Source organism: Hyla sarda, chromosome 2, assembly GCF_029499605.1.
Source record: "Hyla sarda isolate aHylSar1 chromosome 2, aHylSar1.hap1, whole genome shotgun sequence".
Classification (NCBI taxonomy): Eukaryota; Metazoa; Chordata; class Amphibia; order Anura; family Hylidae; genus Hyla; species Hyla sarda.
This window is the reverse complement of record NC_079190.1, coordinates 270145133-270167307: the sequence shown is the minus strand read 5'-3', so window position 1 is coordinate 270167307 and position 22175 is coordinate 270145133.

Below are 22175 nucleotides of genomic sequence, written 5' to 3'. Positions count from 1 at the left end.
CAGTAACGATAGGTGCATACATAAAATGACTGAAGGTCTACAAGGTAGTTGAACTGGAACTTGGATAAACTTTACTTAACCCCTTAAGAACCAGGCCATTTTACACCTTAGGACCAGAGCGTTTTTTGAACATCTGACCACTGTCACTTTAAGCATTAATAACTCTAAGACGCTTTTACCTATCATTCTGATTCCGAGATTGTTTTTTCGTGACATATTCTACTTTATGTTATTGGTAAAATGTTGTCGATACTTGCATAATTTCTTGGCGAAAAATGCAAAAATTTGATGAAAAAATTGAAAATTTAGCATTTTTCGAACTTTGAAGCTCTCTGTTTGTAAGGAAAATGGATATTCCAAATAATTTTTTTTTATTCACATATACAATATGTCCACTTTATGTTTGCATCATAACATTTTCGAGTTTTTACTTTTGGAAGACACCAGAGGGCTTCAAAGTTCAGCAGCAATTTTCCAATTTTTCACAAAATTTCCAAAATCACAATTTTTCAGGGACCAGTTCAGGTTTGAAGTGGATTTGAAGGGTCTTCTGGTTAGAAAAACCCCATAAATGACCCCATTAAAAAAACTGCACCCCCCAAAGTATTCAAAATGACATTCAGTCAGCGTTTTAACCCTTTAGGTGTTTCACAGGAATAGCAGCAAAGTGAAGGAGAAAATTCACAATCTTCATTTTTTACACTTGCATGTTCTTGTAGACCCAATTTTTGAATTTTTACAAGGGGTAAAAGGAGAAAATGTATACTTATATTTGTAGCCCAATTTCTCTCGAGTAAGCACATACCTCATATGTCTATGTAAATTGTTCGGCGGGTGCAGTAGAGGGCTCAGAAGCGAAGGAGCGACAAGGGGATTTTGGAGAGTACGTTTTTCTGAAATGGTTTTTGGGGGGCATGTTGCATTTAGGAAGCCCCTATGGTGCCCGAACAGAAAAAAAAAACCACATGGCATACCATTTTGGAAACTAGACCCCTTGAGGAACATAACAAGGAATAAAGTGAGCCTTAATACCCCACAGGTGTTTCACGACTTTTGCATATGTAAAAAAAATGTTTAAAAAATGTCACTAAAATGTGTGTTTCCCCCCAAATTTCACATTTATTCAAGGGTTAATAGCAGAAAATACCCCCCAAAATGTGTAACTCCATCTCTTCTGAGTATGGAGGTACCCCATAAGTTGACCTGAAGTGCACTACGGGCGAACTACAATGCTCAGAAGAGAAGGAGTCATATTTGGCTTTTTGAGAGCAAATTTTGCTCGGGGGCATGTCGCATTTAGGAAGTCCCTATGGTGCCAGGACAGCAAAAAATACCCACATGGCATACCATTTTGGAAACTAGACCCCTTGAGGAACGTAACAAGGGGTACAGTGAGCATTTACCCCCCACTGGTGTCTGTCAGATCTTTGGAACAGTGGGCTGTACAAAATTTTTAATTTGCACAGCCCACTGTTCCAAAGATCTGTCAGACACCAGTGGGGGGTAAATTCTCACTGCACCCCTCATTACATTCCGTGAGGGGTGTAGTTTCCGAAATGGGGTCACATGTGGGGTTTTGTTTTTTTTGCGTTTGTCAAAACCGCTGTAACAATCAGCCAGCCCTGTGCAAATCACCTCAAATGTATACGGCGCACTCTCCCTTCTGGGCCTTGTTGTGCGCCCCCAGAGCACTTTGCGCCCACATATGGGGTATCTCTGTAGTCGGGAAAAATTGCATTACAAATTCTGGGGGGCGTTTTTCCCTTTTACCTCTTGTCAAAATGAAAAGTATGGGGCAACACCAGCATGTTAGTGTAAAAAAAAATTTATTTTACACTAACATGCTTTTGTAGACCCCAACTTCACCTTTTCATAATTGTGAAAGGAGAAAAAGCCCCCCAAAATTTGTTAGGCAATTTCTCCCGAGTACGGCGATACCCCATATGTGGCCCTAAACTGTTGCCTTGAAATACGACAGGGCTCCAAAGTGAGAGTGCCATGTGCATTTGAGGCCTGAATTAGGGATTTGCATAGGGGTGGACATAGGGGTATTCTACACCAGTGATTCCCAAACAGGGTGCCTCCAGCTGTTGCAAAACTCCCAGCATGCCTGGACAGTCAACGGCTGTCCGGCAATACTGGGAGTTGTTATTTTGCAACAGCTGGAGGCTCCATTTTGGAAACAGTGGCGTATCAGACGCTTTCATTTTTATTGGGGAGGGGAGGGGGGCTGTGTAGGGGTATGTGTATATGTAGTGTTTTTTTACTTTTTATTTTATTTTGTGGTAGTGTAGTGTAGTGTTTTTAGGGTACAGTCACACGGGTGGGGGGTTACAGCGAGTTTTAGCTGCCGCGCAAAATTTGCTGCATCGCAAACTTGCAGCCTGATACTCACTGTAAGCCCCCTGCCCATGTGAATGTATCCTGTACATTCACAGGGGGGGGGACCTCCAGCTGTTGCAAAACCACAACTCCCAGCATGCACAGTCCATCAGTGCATGCTGGTAGTTCTAGTTTTGCAACAGCTGGAGGCACATGGGTTGGGAAACACTGAGTTAGGAAACAGACAATGTTTCCCAACCAGTGTGCCTCCAGATGTTGCAAAACCACAACTCCCAAACATTCTCAGGCATGCTGGGAGTAGTAGTTCGGCAACATCTTTAGAGCCAGATGTTGCCGAACTACAACTCCCAGCATGCTTGGAGTTGTAGTTTTGCAACATCTGGAGGACTACAGTTTGCAGACCACTAATACAGTGGTTCCCAATTTGTGCCCTTCCAGATGTTGCAAAACTACAACTCCCAGTATGCCAAAACTGTCCAGGCATGCTGAGAGTTGTAGTTCTGCAACATCTGAAGGGCCAGATGTTACAGAACTACAACTCCCAGCATGCCTGGACAGTAAGGGCATGCTGAGGATGTGTAGTTTTGCAACATCTGGAAGGGCACAGTGCTCTCCAAACTGTGGACCTCCAGATGTTGCAAAACTACAACTCCCAGCATGCCCAGACTGTCCAGCCAAGGGCTGTCTGGGCATGCAGGGAGTTGTAGTATACAGGGTCCCATTACAGCAATGCATGTCGCTTTACGGCGACGTGCATTGCTGTAAAGGGCCCGACCGCGGCTGAAGATCAACTCACCTGTCGCCGCTGCCGCCGTCTGGATCCGGGTCTTCAGGGACGAGGTAAGTACCGGGGCCGGTCCCCAGCACTCCCCCGTCCCCCACCGCGTCCTCCGGACTTCCTCCCGTCCTCTCCGGACTTCAAGGGGCCGGGCAGGACGGGAGGAAGTAACCGCCCCCCCTCCTGCGATTGGTCGGTTAGTTAACCGACGGATCGCAGGGGATCGGAGGAGGTGGCAGGCTTGCCACCTCGCTCCTAGGCTCCAGCATGGTCCTGGCTGTCTGTGACAGCCGGGATCATGCGAAATTACCAGGCGGTCGGGTCCCAGAGACCCGATCAGCCTGGTATCGCCGCAGATCGCAAGGGCCCCCCTCGGCGTTTGCCCTGGATGCCTGCTGAAGGATTTCAGCAGGCACCCAGTTCCGATCTCTGCCCGGCGGGCGGCAGAGACCGGAAAAGGCCATGACGTTGTGGAACGTCATTGGTCCTTAAAGCCCAGGGTGCCATGACGTTCCACAACGTCATTGGTCCTTAAGAGGTTAAAGACTTGCGGTACATCCAATGAACAGTAACAGTCTCATTAATACAGTCTCCATACACTTCAGTGACTGACAGTTGTTGCGGACCTTGACTTTTGATATAAGTCTCAGAATTTAGGGTAATTTGCGAAGATCCGTCCGGATTTAGGAGTTTGATATGGTCCGGTGATCTTGCAGAGTGCTTAGGGATTGATTATACACAGTTTTGTAAAGATCAGCAGTCGCCGCAAGGCTCGGACCTAATTCACTGACGACAGCAGCGCAGGTCCTTCCCTGTCAACAGCCCACGAGAAAAGAGCAAAAGTAATGGCCGCCGTTCCCTTATATGGGCAGGGGCAGGGACGTTTTGGATTGGTCCATGTCAGCTGTCACTCACCGTTACATAGCCTGATGGGTAAACACCTGACTTCCTCCAAAGGTCCTTGAACTACAAATAATAGAGTCTTTGGAACGCATCACGTGACCTGCAGGTCTCTTCGACGTTAACTAGGTAAGTACACTTACTATATAAATATATACACATTAAATTTGAATAATTTTTATTACAAAAAGGGTGACAAGGGGCTAACTAAGGATGAGGACCCCACCTACACCTAGGGACTCTGACTTTGGGGACCTCACCACAAGGCAACGGATGCAATCCGGTGCCTGGACACCACAGAAACAAAGAGCAAGCACTAGACCAGAGATAACAAGAAAACTCGCCTACAAGGGTAAGTAGAAACTGAAAAAACACATTGACCACTGGAGTACCCCTTTAAAGATTACACTTGTAGCACACCAACAATCACTGCACACCTCCCATCCAGCTCTCTGCCATACCCAGAGCTGCTTAGCTTGAAGTAAAGCTCAGTGCAACTTTTCATAGACCCAAACAGGCCTATTGTTTTCTAAAGGGTAAACCCTATTTAAGCCTCCAGCAAATCCCTCCCAGAGGTCACAGAAACTAACATCATAGACCAGCTCCCATTGACCTCAGTTACCCACCATCTTTTAAAATTTGCCCCTCCAAACAACATACAGCAATATAATGAACCTGAAGAAGAGAGGAATCCCCTCTGGAAACGCATTGTCTTGCGCACCAAAAAAAAACTGTACATTGGAAAATAAAAAGTTATTATAGCACATCTCCAAAACTTGTCTTTGTCACCCCGGTGAAGCGCTGAAGAAGAAGTCGGATTTTGGGGCGTCATCCCTTGCCAGGGACATCCGCAACATGACTCCAGCTTGCATATCTCACCGCTGCCAGCGGTACGACAAACAGCAGCTCCCGGAACTTCGGCACAAGGCACCCAAAGCACATCTCAGAGTTGCGCCTGAATTCGCACAACTCTAAAACGTTAGCCTTTTCCCCTTTTTTTCTTGTAAAAAGGTAATGGCACAATCAGGGCGCCATCTCTGTTCCCTCTTTTTTTTTTTTTTACATACTCCCTGCACCTATGTTACAAAACAGCTATTTAACCTTTTAGGGACCAAGGGCGTATGGGTATGCCCTTGCGCTCTGGTACTTGCACCTGTACACCCGTGGGAATTTTGATCCCTGCCGCAAGCTGGACGGGGATCAGAACGGGATGCCTGCTGAAATCATTCAGCAGGCATCCCGTGCAAATGTCTGGGGGGGTCCTGAGACCCTCCATGTCGACGATCGCGGCAAATCAACGATCAATTCAGATCGGCGATTCCGGGCTGATCAGGTCTCTGATGGCCTGAAAAAGCCCCGAAAATAGGCATGATCGGAGCTGTCAGAGACAGCCCCGATCATCTTAAACGATAGGAGCGAGGTGGCAGGGTGCCACCTCCTCCTATCCCATGCGATTGGCCAATCAGGACTGACCGACAAAACGCAGGGCAGGGGCGGGGGTGTAAGTTAATTTCCCCCGCTCCTGGATGTCGGGGCAGAGTGTGGGAAGATGAGGGCGATGTGCGGGGGCTGTGGATGCGGTGGGGACCACCGGCGGCAGTTACCTGGGTTCACGTGGGGACCAGGTACCGGCAGCTGACAGGAGGCGCAGGCAAGTGGAGGCAGCGGCGGCGGTGTCCCAGATGCAGCAGTGAAGATTGCCTTAAAGAGATCTTCACTGCTGCTTCTAGGAGTTTCAAAACTACAACTTCCAGCATGCCCAAACAGCCTTTGGCTGTCTAGGCATGCTGGGAGTTGTAGTTTTGCAACATCTGGAGGCACAGTTTGGAGACCACTGTCCTTCCAGAGGTTGCAAAACTACAACTCTCAGCAAGCCCAGGCAGTCCAGGCATGCTAGGAGTTGTAGTTCTGTAACATCTGGCCCTTCAGATGTTGCAGAACTAAAACTCCCAGCATGCCTGGACAGTCACAGCATGCTGGGAGTTGTAGCTTTGCAACATCTCGAAGGGCACTGTTTGGAGACCACTAAACAGTGGTCTCCAAATTGTTCTCCTCCAGTTGTTGCATAACTACTACTCCTAACATGCCCTTCGGCTGCCTGGGCATGCTGGGAGTTGTAGTTTTGCAACAGCTGGAGGCACAGGGGTTGGGAAACACTGAGTTAGGAAACAGACAGTGGTGCGGAAACACTGCGATAGTCTGTTACCTAACTCAGTGTTTCCCAACCAGTGTTCCTCCTTAGCTGTTGCATAACTACAACTCCCAGCATGCAAGGTCTGTCAGTGCATGCTGGGAGTAGTAGTTTTGCCCTCCCCCCACGTGAATGTACAGGTACATTCACATGGGTGGGGGTATACAGCAAGTTTCCCGCTTCATGTTTGACATGTGGCGGGAAACTCACTGTAAACCCCCGCCTGTGTGAATGTACCCTAAAAACACTACACTACACTTAAATAAAGAGTAAAACACTACACCCTTACACAGTCGCCCCCCCCCCCCAATAAAAATAAAAAACGTCTTGTACGTCAATTTTTCCAAACGGAGCCTCCAGTTGTTGCAAAATTACAACTCCCGTTGTTGCGGGACAGCCATTGACTGTCCAGGCATGTTGGGAGTTTTGCAATAGCTGGAGGCCCCCTGTTTGGGAAAAACTGACATACAGTATTTTTAGTGGAGAAGGCAAGTGTAACGCTTGCATCCGGGTACACCCCTATGAAAATCCCTAATTTAGGCCTCAAATGCGCCCTGTCATATTTCAAGGCAACTGTTTAGGGCCCCACATGGGGTATCTCCGTACTCAGGTTAAAATGCGCTACAATTTTTGGGGGGCTTTTTCTCCTTTTACTCCTTATGAAAAGGTAAAGTTAGGGTTTACACCAGCATGTTAGTGTAAAAAATTTTTCTTTTTTACACTAACATACTGGCGTTGCCCCATACTTTTCATTTTCATAAGAGGTCAAAGGAAATAAAGACCCTCAAAATTTGTAACACAATATCTCCCAAGTACGGAAACACCCCATATGTGGGTGTAAAATGCTCTGCGGGTGCACAACAAGGCTCAGGAGTGAGAGCGCACTATGTACATTTGAGGCCTAAACTGGTGATTTGCACAGGGGTGGCTGCTGGTTACAGCGGTTCTGACATAAACGCAAAAAAATAAACACCCACATGTGACCCCATTTTGGAAAATACACCCCTCACAGAACATAATAAGTGGTATAGTGAGCCCTAACACCCACAGGTGACTGACAGATTTTTGAAACAGTGGTCCGTGAAAATGAAAAATAATTTTTTTCATTTGCACAGCCCACGGTTACAAAGATCTGTCAAAGGCCAGTGGGGTGTAAATGCTCAATGCACCCCTTGTTACGTTCCTTGAGGGGTGTAGTTTCCAAAATAGTGTGTCATGTGGGGTGTTTTTCTCTATTCTGGTACCATGGGGGCTTCCTAAATGATATATGCCCCCCAAAAACCATTTCAGCAAAATTTGCTTTCCAAAAGCCCAATGTCGCTCCTTCCCTTCTGAGCCCTCTAGTGCACCCGCAGATCACTTTACATCCACATATGAGGTATTTACTTACTCAAGAGAAATGGGGTTTCAAATTTTGGAAGCCATTTTCACCTATTACCCCTTGTAAAAATGAAAAGTTTGAGGTAACATAAGCATTTTAGTGAAAAAAATTATATTTTTTATTTTCACGTCTAACTTTATTGAAAATTTGTAGGGTGTTAAGGCTCACTGTACCACTTGTTACGTTCCTTGAGGGGTGTAGTTTCCCAAGTAGTATACCATGTGGGGTATTTTTCACTGTTCTGGCACCATAGGGGCTTCCTAAATGCGACATGCCCCCCAAACACGATTTCAGCAAAATTCGCTCTCCAAAATCCCATTGTCGCCCCCTCCCTTCTGAGTTTAAAAAATTAAATAAAAAGTTCTTCAATAAAAGTATGAAGTGTAAAAAAAAAAAAAATGCCCCAATAAAAGCCCTGTATTCTCACCAAAAAAGATCAAAAACACAAATCATATACATAATAGGTATTGCCATGTTCGTAATGATGTGTACTATAAAACTATCATTTAAATTATACTGCACAGTGAACGCCGGAAAAAAAAACATAAAAAAAAGGGCAAAATTCACCAATTTTGGTACAAATAGCAGAATAAAAAAAAGTCAAAAGGTAGCACATAGCACAAAAATGATACCAATAAAAATAGAGCTCATCCCCCCAAAAATAATCCCTTACTCAATGGCGTCGGACGAAAAATAAAAAAGTTACGGCTGTTGGAAAATGGCAGAAAAAGAATTTTGCTCAGAAAAGGAAAAAGAACATAGAAAGCCATATAAAATGGGTATCCCCATAATCGTACTGACCCACAGAATAAATATAACATCACTTTTACCACACAGTGTACACCATAAAAAAAACACCAGAAATGTTCCAGTTTTTCACAAAAAATGCTTCATGTGTCAACAAAAATGCACCCCTTATAAAAAGTACAATAGGTCACGAAAAAACAATCTCAGAATCGCTCTGCTCAGAAAAAGTGTTCTAAAGTTATTACCATTTAAAGAGATACATGTCAAAAAAAAATAAAAAAGAACCTGGTCATTGAGGTAAAAAATGGGTCCGTCCTTAAGGGGTTAAAGGGGTACTCCAATGGAAGACTTTTTTTTTTTTTTTAAATCAACTGATGCCAGAAAGTAAGACAGATTTTTTAAATCAACTGTGCACACCTGATCTGAGGAAGAGGGAAGTCACCCTCGAAACGCGTAATCGGTCTGTTTATTCTTTTAAAATAAATTATCGTGTATACAATATCTTAAGGTATACATTGCATTATTCTGTGCACCACCTGATGACCACACCGGCAGTGCCTGGACGAATGAGTTTTTTTTTCCATTATCCTATTAATGCATATGGCAGACCAGTTTGTGGAGAGAGAAGAATGCATCCAAATCTTCAATGAGATACAGTATATCACAATGTAGATAGTGAGAAAAGTACACACAAGGCAATCTGAGAGGAAAGGGAGTAAAGCACATAGGCTGTGTGTAAAGAGATAGCAGAGCACCAACAGAAGACTTTGCAAGGGGGAAGCATATACTGCTCAGCATCAATGTCTGTCAACACAGGGGAGAAGAGATCCCAAATGGACCAAGCTGCAAAATCGATAGAGAAATGAAGCTATGCTAATACAAGCACTACATGTATTTTATGGAGAAACATTTCCACATACGAAAAGTCTGAAACTAGAAGAATGCAAATCAGGATTTTTGAAAATCTATAAAGTAATAAGGTTTGCATCCCAAACATAGTAACACTTTTTAACAAAGTAATCAATATGTAAAAATAAGACAAGCAGAAGTTAATAAAGAACCCTTGTTATTCGACAATTGCTGCCCATTGTGTAAAGTAAATGTCATAGAGGGGGTTCCTCTATAATATCAGCTTCTGTCTAGTGCACTCTAGAGCCTTTCATTTATTACTTAGATGTCCATTTCTGTTTATGGCTATGTACTACTACATTTTCCCATAGCAGCGTGGGAAATTTCTGCTGTTTTGGGGGATGCTATAAGCCAGAACTGACATTATCATCTGATCACGGCAGCAATGCAATGTGGAAAAGAAGTCTCTTAAGAGACAGCACCTTTAAGATAAATCAACAGGAAAATCGGCTAGTCATATTCCCTAAAATGCAAATAATGAAGCTATTAATACATACTCAGAAGTTAAAATGGTTTCATATTAGATATAATCAGGCCCTAAATGGGAACCTTATATGTAATATATTAACATATAACATAAAATCTAGTACAGGCAGTAGTAAACATAAATGTAACTGAGTTTCATCCTTTGATTTACATAAATTCTCATTCCATATCATAAGTTTAAAAGGATATACAATATACACACATAAAAAAAATAAAAAATAAAAATACTACCTGTACTATTATTTAATCAGATATGCCCTACCCACTATAGCTTTTTGACCCACAAAGAGCTACCTTATGTAAGATCCAGTTCCTTGAAACAGATATGAATGTTGAATGTTAAGCTGTTCAACAGGAGCTCTATGTCCCTGGCAGCATACAATGTGGCCTGGCAAGTGTTCCATAGGCAAATAGGGTCAGTAGGACATTATCTTTTAATACCTTGAAACAGAACACAACTACTGAGGTAAATATACTATGTTCACTGTGAAGCTTATTAACCCCTTCCCAATAAAGTCCCTAACTGTATTTGAGTTTTTAAGGCATTTGCCATACCTTGGTATACATTTACTATCCAATATTTGGATTTAAGACCTATGCCAGCACCATACACAGTAAAAGATAGCTCTACAATACAGCTAGACTACCACTGCATCCTGCTTTTCATAAAATTACAATATAAAGGGATTGACAAGTATAAAGTATGCAGCTTGTCCTGCTAAAAAAGATCTCACAAAGCTCAATCAACAAGTTATAGCTCTTAGAATATGGTCCCAATAGTAATACAGGTCAACAACCTTTAAAATGGACATCTACAAGGTGCTTCTCTGGTCAAATGATTCATCCAAGATTTTATCTAATCAAGTTTTTTTTATTATTGAACAAAATCATTACTGCACCGATCTGCCACCACGGGATTCAAGCAGACCCAAATGCTGAATGTCTGGAAAGGTGTTGTGTTCTTAAAGGGTTTATTCACCATAAGGGGATTTTAGCATTACATACCTGCCAGAACTTGGTGTTTCTGTAATGTACGTTTATTAGTTTTTTTATTTTTCTGTTAAGTTGTGCATTCACTCAATAGGATGTTCTGAGCAGTTTGCTATTCTCCCTGGATAGGGAATAGTTAATGCTCCGAACCAATGAGAACTCGGGTGGGGTTATTTTAACTAGAGTTCTCCTTCATTCTGGTGTTTATTTGTGCAATACACTTCTATGTCTGTTTTATGGTGCACCTTGTTTTTGTCTGGTCTAGTATTTATCTGAGTTTTAGCCATGGTTATGCCTGTTTGATATTGTTTTTAGTCTGATTGATTTTATTGGACATCTGTTTTTAGGTTTATGTATTTTCAATCTGCTTAGTCTGTGTTCGCACTGTGTCAGTCTTGCTTGTTACCTGGGCTCTGTATGTTATAATTCCTGTTTGGTATCCTGGAGTCTATTCTAGTCTTGTGTTCTATGTTTTATTTGTTTCATACTAGTTCAGCATCCTAACTTCCTGATCACACGGTGGAGTGTGCCCGCTGGCTAGTAGTCTAAACTGATCAGTTTAGTGTTTTTCATTCAGTTTTTTCATCCATTCCCTGCATCTCTTGGAATCTGCTGTATATGTGTTACACACCTAGTCTTCATTTTTTTCATGTCTGCTGTTTATCTGGATTCCGGTTAATGAACTGTTTGTTAGGACACTATATTCTTCCCTGTTAGTATTTGTATCCTGTCTGGTTTTTCTCTGATTTTTGTATTCCCGTTCTGTTTCTGTCCTATGACTGACTGTGTGTATTTGATTTTACGCCACTGCACTTTAGTGTGGAGAGGGATCGGCTCCAAGTTGTCGATCCACAATTGAGTGTGGATGGGCAAGGAGGCAGGGCTCACTCTCCCCGACAACCCCCGGTCCTGACACTTTCCTGTTGAAATTTGTTCTCTAAACTACACATCCCATAGTTCCATAGTTTGTAAGTGTGAGGTCACTTTCCTCCCCACATATCAGCCATCCCACCCATTAAAACCCACCTGTGATCCCTTCAATGCAATACACAAGTGTTTCCTAATCAGGGTGCCTACAGCTGTTGCAAAATGAACTCTCCCCACTCAGCGGTCACATCACCCATTGAAGCAGGACAGACTTCCTCTGATCACCTGACTAGTGATGTCAGGTATCGACAGACTGTAACCTGGGAAATCCCGAGACATGAGAATTTTGTATGCTGTTAAAAATAAATATTGGAGCGATAATCTCCGAAAAATTGTGAGACCACCGTCACACACAGGTACAGACAGTATATTATGAACTACACTAACTTTACAGCCCCTGTAGCATAGTCAAAAAAAAAAAAGATCCTGGAATGCAACTTTCTTTGGGAAGTGGTACCTTTTTATCTATTTTTTTTGTCCTAAAATATGGGAACACCCAAAAATGTATATAAAAATAAAATATATATATATATATATATATATATATATATATATATATATATATATATATTTTTTTTTTTTGTCCTGCCTATTGCGTTCTGAATAAAGCCATCTACAAGTTTTACCTGCAATTCCCTGAGTGCCGAACGTCTTCTTTTGTGATATATATGCACATTTAATATCACCCTAATCTAATTGACCCACAGAATTAAGATAATGGCCCATATTTATCAATCAGCCTGAAACCCTAATTGTCTGGATTTTCCCACAGCAGCCAATCACAGCTCAACTTTCCCTTTACAAGAGCGTGTTAAGATATGAAGCACTGTGGAGGAGATTCATCATTGCTTTTAGAGCATTTTTTTTTGTCTACGTTTAGGCGCAGTTCAGGCGCAAGCAGAATATTTTGAGGCTTTTATGCGTCTTTTGATATAGACAGTTTCACGCTTTTTGCCTACCCATAGAACTTTTTCTTTCTGACCATGCAGTGGTCAAGTATTTATCATTTGCGACTTTTGTCAAAAGTCGCTATTTTGTGCGCAAAGGTACTTTTTTACTACCCGCAAAGCTACACCACCTACAAGTAGGTGTGAGAATCACTTCTACCTTCCGCAATTCAACCTTTAACCTCTTGTGGATGACAGCGTCCCACTCCCCTTCTATCACATGCTCAGGAGCTGAGCGCTGGTCATAGCTGGGTGGTTCTGGCAGCTATCTGCCACCAGGACCCATCTCTAATGTCAGACATAACCAATCACGGTGATGCCCGGCTTTAACCCCTTAGACACCACAATCAAATTTAATTGTAGCATCTAAAATGCAAGTAAAAATGTCCAGGCAGCTCTGTGAAATTAAGTAAAAACACCTAACCTGCCAAATTCAGGACCCAGGAAAGTGTCTACTTCCCTCCCTCACAAGCGTCTAGAAAAAGTGTATGTAGTAGAGATTTTCCCACCACAGCAGAGCTGCGCAAAATTCATCATCCTGCTGCACCTTCTTGATAAATAAGATGCATACTAGTCAAACCCACCACTCAAATAAACGTGGCAAAAAATAGCTCTACTTTCTGGGCCCGTGTCCATATTTTTTTTTTTATCTAAAAGCCTAAAACATGAGTTTATGAGTTTATCCAAATTCTTAGGATATGATCCATAGTATCACAGCTGAGTAGGGACAACTAAGTACAGCAAAAAAATAGGAAAGCACAGGCAACTTGAAGTGTAAGAGTATGTTCACATGGCGGAATTACCGCATTTCCACAGGAATTCTGCAGGAATTGCAGCAGAATTTCTGCATTCTCAGAAGAAATTTAAAGGGGTATTACGGGCAAACACATCTTATACCCTATCGAAAGGATAGGGGATAAGATGTCTGATCGAGGGGGGCCCTCCGCGATCTCCCTGCCGCAGCCTGCATCCTATGCATAGCTGCATCTGAAGTTTCGGAAACCGCCGGGCTTCCGAGACGGGGACATGACATGACATCACGCCACGCCCCCTCCATTCATTTCTATGGGAGGGGGCGAAAAGGCCGCAACGCCCCCTCCCATAGACATGAATGGAGGGGGCGTGGCGTGATGTCACGTCCCCATCTCGGTAGCCCGGAGGTTTCCGAAACTTCAGACACAGCTACGCATAGAATGTGGGCTGCTGCAGGGAGATCGCGCGCGGGGGTCCCAGCAGCGGGCCCCCTGCGATCAGACATCTTATCCCCTATCCTTTCGATAGGGGATAAGATGTTTTTGCCCGGAAAACTCCTTTAACCCCTTATGGATGCAGGACGTACTCAAACGGCCCCTTTTACGAGTCCTTAAGGACTCAGGACGTTTGAGTACGTCCTGTCCATTCCCGGCCCTCCGCCGCTAGCTGGAGGGGAGCCGGTGCCCAATGCCTGCTGAAATCATTCAGCAGGCTTTGCGGCATATTGCCCAGGGGGGTCATGATGACCCCCCATGTCGGCGATGGCCGCAGATCGCTGGACAATTCAGTCCAGCGATGTGCGGCAGATTCCGGGTCAATCGGGTCTCCAGTGACCCGGTGACCCGGAATTACAGGCTGTTCGGGGCCGTCTCTTACGGCCCCGAACAGCCATAGCCAGCCGACCAATCAGGGCGAACAATCAGGGCTCCTGCTGCGGGTGTCACTCCCGCAACCCGCTCCGCCCCTCTTCCGGAGGACGTGAGCTGGTGCGGGACGTGCACCCCGGGAGCTGGGGACCCCGATCCCCGGCGTGAAGGTTGGGATCGGGGCCCCAGGAGAAGCGGCGACGACGAGGGACTGACCTGATGCGGCGTGGATCGTTGAAGGTGAGTGACAGCCTCCTGCTGTTGCTTAGCAACAGCTCCCAGCATGCAAAAAGGGCATGCTGGGAGCTGTAGTTATGCAACAGCAGGAGGCAGACCACCACAACTCCCAGCATGCCCTTATGGGCATGCTGGGACTTATAGTTTTGCAACAGCTGGAGGCACATTTTTTCTATGGAAAAGTGTACCTTCAGCTGTTGTGTAACTACAACTCCCAGCTTGCACAAACAACTAAAGTGCATGCTGGGAGTTGTAGTGGTGCATCTGCTGGTTGCATAACTACAACTCCCAGCATGCCCGTTGGCTGTCGGCGACTGCTGAGAGTTGTAGTTTTGCAACAGCTGAAGGCACACTGAGTTAAGTAGCAAACCAGTGTGTCTCCAGCTGTTGCATAACTACAATCCCCAGCATCCTCAGCCAAAGTAGTATGCCTCCAGCTGTTGCATAACTACAGGACCCAGCATGCCCTTCCGCTGTCCGTACATGCTGGGGGTTGTAGCTTTTGCAACAGCTGAAGGCACACTGGTTGCAAAACACTGAGTTTGTTACCAAACTCGGTGTTTCACAACCAGCGTGCCTCCAGCTGTTGCAAAACTACAACTCCCAGCATGCACTGATAGACCGTACATGCTGGGAGTTGTAGTTTTGCAACAGGTGGATGTCCCCCCCCCCCCCCCCCCAATGTGAGCCTACAGGGTACACTCACATGGGCGGAGGTTTACAGTAAGTATCAGGCTGCAAGTTTGAGCTGCAGCAAATTTCCTGCCGCAGCTCAAACTGCCAGCGAGAAACTACTGTGAACCCCCGCCCGTGCGACTGTACCCTAAAAACACTACACTACACTACCACAAAATAAAAGAAAAAGTAAAAAACACTACATATACACATACCCCTACACAGCCCCCCTCCCCTCCCCAATAAAAATGAAAAACGTCTGGTACGCCACTGTTTCCAAAGCCTCCAGCTGTTGCAAAACAACTACTCCCAGTATTACCAGACAGCCACTGACTGTCCAGGCATGCTGGGAGTTTTACAACAGCTGGAGGCCCCCTGTTTGGGAATCACTGGCGTAGAATAACCCTATGTCCACCCCTATGCAATCCCTAATTTAGGCCTCAAATGCTCATGGCGCTCTCATTTTGGAGCCCTGTCGTATTTCAAGGCAACAGTTTAGGGCCACATATGCGGTATGGCCGTACACGGGAGAAATTGTGTTACAAATTTTGGGGGGCATTTTCTGCTTTTACCCTTTTTAAAAATGTTAAATTTTTGGGAAAAGAAGCATTTTAGGTAAAAAAAAATTTTTTTTTTACATATGCAAAAGTCGTGAAACACCTGTGGGGTATTAAGGTTCACTTAACCACTTGTTACGTTCCCCAAGGGGTCTAGTTTCCAAAATGGTATGCCATGTGGGTTTTTTTTTCATTTGCTGTCCTGACACCATAGGGGCTTCCTAAATGCGGCATGCCCCCAGAGCAAAATTTCCTTCAAAAAAGCCAAATGTGACTCCTTCCCTTCTGAGACCTGTAGTGCGCCAGCAGAGCACTTTTCACCCCCGTATGGGGTGTTTTCTGAATCGGGAGAAATTGGGCTTCAAATTTTGGGGGGGTATTTTCTGCTACTACCCTTTTTAAAAATGTAAAACTTTTGGGAAACCAAGCATTTTGGGGAAAAATTATTATTATTTTTTTTACATATGCAAAAGTCGTGAATCACCTGTGGAGTATTAAGGTTTACTTTACCCCTTGTTATGTTTCCCGAGGGGTCTAGTTTCCAAAATGGTATGCCATGTGGGGTTTTTTGCTGTTCTGGCACCATAGGGGCTTCCTAAACGTGACATGCCCCCCAAAAACCATTTGTCGCTCCTTCCCTTCTGAGCCCTCTACTGCGCCCGCCGAACAATTAACATAGACATATGAGGTATGTCCTTACTCGAGAAAAATTGGGTTTCAAATACAAGTAAAAATTTTCTCCTTTTTACCCCTTGCAAAAATTCAAAAATTGGGTCTACAAGAACAGGCGAGTGTAAAAAATGAAGATTGTGAATTTTCTCCTTCACTTTGCTGCTATTCCTGTGAAACACCAAAAGGGTTAAAACGCTGACTGAATGCCATTTTGAATACTTTGGGGGGTGCAGTTTTTATAATGGGGTAATTTATGGGGTATTTCTAATATGAAGACCCTTCAAATCCACTTCAAACCTGAACTGGTCCCTGAAAAAAAGCAAGTTTCAAAATTTTGTGAAAAATTGGAAATTTGCTGCTGAACTTTGAAGCCCTCTGGTGTCTTCCAAAAGTAAAAACACGTCAATTTTATGATGCAAACATAAAGTAGACATATTGTATATGTGAATAAAAAAAATTATTTGGAATATCCATTTTCCTTACAAGCAGAGAGCTTCAAAGTTAGAAAAATGCTAAATTTTCTAATTTTTCATCAAATTTTGGGATTTTTCACCAAGAAAGGATGCAAGTTACCACCAAATTATACCACTATGTTAAAGTAGAATATGTCACGAAAAACAATCTCGGAATCAGAATGATAAGTAAAAGCATTCCAGAGTTATTAATGTTTAAAATGACAGTGGTCAGAATTGCAAAAAATGTCCGAGTCCTTAAGGTGAAAAAGGGCTCAGTCCTTAAGGGGTTAAAGGGGTACTCCGGTGAAAAACTTTTTTTTTTAAATCAACTGGTGCCAGAGAGTTAAACAGATTTGTAAATTACTTCTATTAAAAAATCTTAATCCTTCCTGTACTTATTAGCTGCTGAATACTACAGCGGAAATTCTTTTCTTTTTGAAACACAGAGCTGTCTGCTGACATCACGAGCACAGTGCTCTCTGCTGACATCTCTGTCCATTTTAGGAACTGCCAGAACAGCATATGTTTGCTATGGGGATTTCCTTTTACACTGGACAGTACCTTAAATGGACAGAGATGTCAGCAGAGAGCACTGTGCTCATGATGTCAGCAGACAGCTGTGTGTTTCAAACAGAAAAGAATTTCCACTGAAGTTTTCAGCAGCTAATAAGTACAGGAAGGATTACGATTTTTTAATAGAAGTAATTTACAAATCTGTTTAACTTTCTGGCACCAGTTAATAAAAAAAAAAAAAAAGTTTTTCACCGGAGTACCCCTTTAACCTCTTAAGGACCAAGGACGTATGAGTACGTCCTTGGTCCCGCTCCCGTGATATAACGCGGGGTCCCACGGTGACCCTGCATCATATCACGGCGGGCCCGGCGTCATAGAGAAGCCGGGACCCGCCGCTATAGCGCGCGGCACTGATCGCGGTGCTGCGCGCTATTAACCCTTTAGCCGCGCGCTCAAAGCTGAGCCACGCGGCTAAAAGTGAAAGTAAAAAGTGACGGTTAGCTCAGTGGGCTGTTCGGGATAGCCGCAGCGAAATCACGGCATCACGAACAGCTTACAGGACAGCCGGAGGGTCCCTACCTGCCTCCTCGCTGTCCGATCGCCGAATGACTGCTCAGTGCCTGAGATCCAGACATGAGCAGTGAAGCGGCAGAATCATTGATCACTGGTTTCCTATGAGAAACCAGTGATCAATGATAAAGATCAGTGTGTGCAGTCTTATAGGTCCCTATGGGAGCTATAACACTGCAAAAAAAAAGTGAAAAAAAAAAGTGAATAAAGATCATTTTACCCCTCCACTATTAAAAGTTTGAATCACCCCCCTTTTCCCATAAAAAAAAGCCACAGTGTAAATAAAAATAAAAATAAACATATATGGTATTGCCGCATGCGGAAATGTCCGAATTATAAAATGATATTGTTAATTAAACCGCTTGATCATTTTTGGTCACTTTTTATATCATGATCATATAAATAAGTCCTATCAATGCAAAAATGGTACAGTTAAAAACTTCAGATCACGGCGCAAAAAATGAGCCCTCATACCGCCCCATACACGGAAAAATAAAAAAGTTATAGGGGTCAGAAGATGACAATTTTAAACGTATAAATTTTCCTGCATGTAGTTATGCTTTTTTCAGAAGTACAACAAAATCAAACCTATATAAGTAGGGTATCATTTTAATAGTATGAACCTACAGAATAAATATAATGTGTCATTTTTACACAAAAATGTACTACGTAGAAACGTAAGCCCCGAAAATTTACAAAACTAAGTTTTTTTTTTTGGTCTCACAATGATTTTTTTTTCCGATTCACCATAGATTTTTGGGCAAAATGACTGACGTCTTTACAAAGTAGAATTGGTGGCGCAAAAAATAAGCAATCATATGGATTTTTAGGTGCAAAATTGAAAGAGTTATGATTTTTTAAAGGCAAGGAGCAAAAAACGAAAGCGCAAAAACGGAAAACCCCCCGGTCCTTAAGGGGTTAAGCCCCATAGATTTCAATGGGATTCTGACATGGATTTCCACAAAATATAAGACTGGTCTTTTTTTTTTTTTCAATAGTAAAGTTTATTAAAGATTTTAAACATACAAAGTAGTAAATGTGCAAGTGACCAAGGGGCCAAAATATGTGGTGCACATGCGCCCAAAGGAAATAGACAGGCAGTATGGCAAACAAGTCATATTAGGAGCAGTAACACTAGTCTTGTAGGACTCCAACATGACAACAATAAACACTTAGGCATACATGGCAGACAATAAAATATCAGCACCTAGTCTGGCACAAGTGTTCCTACAAGAAAAAGAGAAGAGCAATAATAAATGAGAAAGGGAGAAGGCTCCCAGGTAGACCGGAAGGAAGACAGGATGAGTTGGAAGGAGACAGAAAAACACAGGCAGAGAGAGAGACAATAAAGAGGACTAACCTTTCAGCACAGTGCGCTGGTGAGAACCCCAACATCGGACAGACTGACATCATATGTAAGGGCACACGCTCAAGGCATCAGTCAGTAGACATTTCTTGAGAGTTCAAGTGGAGAGTTCTGTATGTGTCAGAGGAGAGAAAGGATATCCATGGTCCCCATATGAGATAGTGTCTCTCCATTTGCCCTCTGGAGTCTGCCAGCAACTCCTCCATCCGATGTAGATGGGAGAGTTCCTGGAGCCAAGAAGTGAATGTGGGAGCAGAGGAAGATTTCCACAATCGGGGGATGACCGTACGAGCCGCCAGAAGCATAAAGCTAACTAGTCGGGTGGACCACTTTGGCAAAGAGGGTGGGAGCATGGAGAGAAGAAGGGGGCCTGGGGACATAGGTAAACGGATAGACGTCAATTGGTGAATTACATCCAGTACTTGGGACCAAAAAGGAGTCAGTTTCGGGCATAATAACCATATATGGGACATTGACCCTCCTAGCTAACCACATCTCCAACAGGCATCAGAAACACCTGGGTAAAATTTGGATAAAAGGGTTGGTACCTGGTACCATCTTGTTTGAATTTTGTAATTAGTTTCCTGTGCCCTGCAGGAAATCGACAACTTATGGCAAAGTCGGAATGCTTTCTCCTTCTCTTCATCATCGAATGTTGTGGCTAATTCCCTCTCCCAACCGATCCGAAAAGGTAGTGGATCAGTCCGAAGCGTATCAAGAAGAAGGGCATAGATGGAGCTAATTGGACGGAGCGTCCGAGAATTTGAAATACACAATTTCTCGAAGGTGGAAAGGGGGCGGTGTAATTTAAGTGTGTCCCTGGCCTGTACATAAAAGTGACTAAGCTGAGAATATTGAAAGACATTTAGGAAGGAAGCTGGAGCCCCTCCCAAGATGTCGTGAAGTGGTCTCAAAGATGTTGATGCAAGGAGACTAGAGAAAGTGGGGGACTCTGATTCAGAAAGCCCAAGAAAGAGGGAGGTGGAAAGGGCGGGCGGAAAAGATGAGTTGCCAAATATAGAGGTAAGTGGGCCATCGGGAGTGAAAAGGGCAGTGGAGGCCAGGAAAACACTACGGACATGAGCCATACTCGCTAGGACCGGTGGCAAAGCAGCGAGAGACCGTGTTGTGAGCTTGCCATCAGGTAGCCACATAAGTGTTTTGGGGTCTAATTCAGAGGCATCAAGTTCAAGACCTATCCATAGTTTGGCAGGGGAGGGTGAGTAACAGTCCAGGCCAGAACCGCAGAAATGTGATAAAAGAGGCAGTCAGGCATGCCCAGGTCTCCATCCAATCTACGTCTGACTAGGATCCTGCGTGCCAGTCTCGGGTGTCTATTTGCCCAAACAAAGCAGAAAGGAGCGCAGAGAGCTCCCTGAAAAAGGATCGGGGGAGGACAACTGGGATTGTGGAGAATAAATACAGGAGACGAGGTAGGATATTCATCTTCAGTATATTGATCCTTCCTATCCATGAAAAGTCCCTGCGCTCCCATCTGGCCAAGTCTGTCCTCAGTAGGTGTAAGAGAGGGGGGTAATTGAGGGTAAACGTGTCTGAGAGGGTAGCAGGGACCTGAATCCCTAGATATGTGATAGATTTGCTACACCATTTGAATGGAAAGGAGTCACGCAGCTGTTGAATAATGGAAGGAGGGAGTGTGACATTGAGGGCCTCGCTCTTTGATGGGTTTAGTTTGTAGTTGCTGTGGTGGGAAAAGGTGTGGATGGTAGAAAGAAGAGATGGTAAAGTAGTGAGGGGGGCGGATAGAAAAAGGAGAAGGTCATCAGCGAAGGCGGAACATTTGCAATGGCACGAGGGAGTCTGGAGTCCCTTAATATTCGGATTTTGCCGTATTGCATTGAGCAAGTGCTCCATACTTAGAACGTAGAGGAGTGGGGACAGGGGACAGCCTTACCTCGTGCCATTGCGAATGTCAAATGTGGTGGAGAGTTGACCATTGATGCGAACCTGTGCTTGAGGGTTGGAATAAAGGGCCAGAATGCGTGCTCTCATCAGGGCACCCAAGCCAATTTGAGATAGAGTGGCGTCTAGGAAACCCCAATCCACGCGGTCAAAGGCCTTCTCCGCGTCTAGAGACAATAAAAAAAGAGGGTGATTGTGCTTACGAGCACAGTGTATAGCTGAGAAGGCACGAAGGGTATTATCCCTGGCTTCTCTGCCACGGATGAAGCCCACTTGATCCTGATGGATCAGGGCATCCATGTGTGTTGCTAATCTATTGGCAATCAGCTTAGCGAATAGTTTGGTATCAGAGTTTAAGAGCGAGATTGGCCGATAATTCTGGCATTGAGTAGGATCTTTGCCTTCTTTAGGGATTACCGTGATGAAAACACGCAAAAAGGATTGTGGTAGAGGAGAAGACCCAGGGACATAGTTAAAGGCAGTGAGAAGGGGAGGGGACAGTTCTGTCAGGAGGGATTTGTAAAACTTGACCGAGTAACCGTCAGGTCCAGGGCATTTTCCAGCTGGGAGGGCTGATATTGCCAAGTCTAATTCCTCCGAAGAGAATGGGGATTCAAGGGAGGATATGACATCAGTAGGTAAGGTCGGGAGAGCAGTAGAGGACATATATTCACTCAGGGAGGGTTGTGTTGAAGGGGAAAGAGATGAAGGCTTTGGCAAGTTATATAGGGAGGAATAATATTGTGTGAAGGATGATAGAATATCAGGCATCAGGTGGGAGAGGGTACCAGAGGGGGTAGTAATAGAGGGTACAAAGAGCGAGGACCTCTTCTCTCTAAGTGCTCTGGCCAAGAGCTTACCAGATTTGTTGCCCCATTCATAGAAGAAGCGGCCTGTTAACTGTTTGTAATATCGATGTTTGGAGTTCAGTAGCATTAATAGGTCATGACGTACACGTAGAACGTCTCTGAGAGTCTGCCCATGTAAGG